The following is a 1,930-nucleotide window of genomic DNA, read 5'->3' on the forward strand; positions in this document are numbered from 1 at the left end:
TAAAATATTTTTCGATTTTTTATTTTTTTTTTTCTTAAGCATTTGTTAAAGAAAATATTTTTATTCTTCTAAAGTTATAAATTAAAAATTAGGTGATAAAAAAATAAATTTAATTGATTTATTCTTTTATATATTCGAATTAAAAATATAATTTGTTTAATCTGTAATATTTTATTATGATATTCTTAATAAATCATATATTAATATATTATTAATTACTTAATAAATATATATCATTACAATACAATGAAAAGAAAATAAAAATATATCTTACTTTTGATACGAGAAATCAAATGTCATTTCTTCGATCATTTTGTCAAACGATTATTATAGCGTCCATATTGAAAATTTTTTCTCGTCTTGACGGTTATTTTAATAGTTAATTATCTGTACAAAAAATAATCAAATGTTTAAAATAAATATATAAAATATATAATTACATTATATAAAATATGATAATAATAACAGATTTAAATCTTAATTTTATTAAAAACTAATATAATAATAATATCTATTTCATCAATTATACAAAAGATTATTAGATAAAGAAAATTAACTAAATTATACATTGAAGAATTATAATTATAATAATATTCAATAAATTATTGAACAAACGTATTAATTAAATAATAGTATACAAAAAATTAAAGAATAATTGCAGAAATATGTTAACGCAATAAATTAATTACGCACCTGAAACGAAACGTCTAAACGCCACGAGTTTCGAGAGAAGAATGACACTTTGTGTTATGATTTCGATTATCGAATTGGAAAGAGGTTACGGTCGAAATTTGACAACAAATCGAAATAAGTTATACGTGTGAATGAACGGATATAAACTAATTTACCGAAAAAATTGTATTGCAAGAAATATTTGCCTTGACCATAATATCAAAACAAATAAAGAAATTCCTGGAAAGATAAATTACAAAAAAACATTCTCAGCTTTAAAAGTAAAATTAAAATAAAAACAATACAATGCACGGATAAATGCTAAGAATCTATAGACGAAAAAAAGAATGATTAGTAAGACTGATTAAACCGATCTAATCTATATAATTACTTTTTTTTCCATATGAATAAAAAGATAAAAATTTATAATAATTATTATGTCTTTTGTTAAAATAATTCAAATTTTATCACATTCGTATGAAAATCGTGATGTGTGAATAACCTATTGCATTCCAAAAAAATTTTTACACAAATAAAAGTCAAAATATAAAACAAATGTGTAAAATTAAAATAATATTAAAATAAAGCAATAATTAGATATAAATTCGGCTTTAAAATTATATTGATACGAACTATCAATAACGAATTAATAACTGTCAAATGTGCGAACAGTGAAAAACGACAAAACGACAAAAAAACAATTCGATTTTAGTATAACACCACTTGATAAATAATTAAACGTACAAATATTAATTAAACAAAAGCACTAATAATCTATAAATTACTACAAAATGAAATTCCACGTTATATTATACACTGTATCTGTACCGGTATAATGCGTGCTTTCTCAACGAATATTCTTGACAGCAGAGAGATCATGAACATTAATTCGTCTAACCGTTGAGCCTTAGAAGCTTTCTGATTGGTTGGAACGATTTCGTATATATTTCTAATGCGAAAATTGAAATATAACATAAAATACTTTAATTGCAAATTTTTAAGCATCGAAGACTTGTTGATTAAGAATATATTATAATAAAATTAAATTAAATATATTTTAATAAAAATAGATTATGAACAATCAATTATTTTATAATCAACTATAGTCATTGTACATGTACATTATAATATACATTATAATATATTTTATATATTATTTCTAATTTTTTATATAGGTTGTTTTAATAAAATATAATATATATATATAAATATATATATATATATATATTATACGTATATTATTTATTATATATTATTA

This window comes from Apis dorsata, unplaced genomic scaffold (assembly GCF_000469605.1).
Source record: "Apis dorsata unplaced genomic scaffold, Apis dorsata 1.3 scaffold_326, whole genome shotgun sequence".
Classification (NCBI taxonomy): Eukaryota; Metazoa; Arthropoda; class Insecta; order Hymenoptera; family Apidae; genus Apis; species Apis dorsata.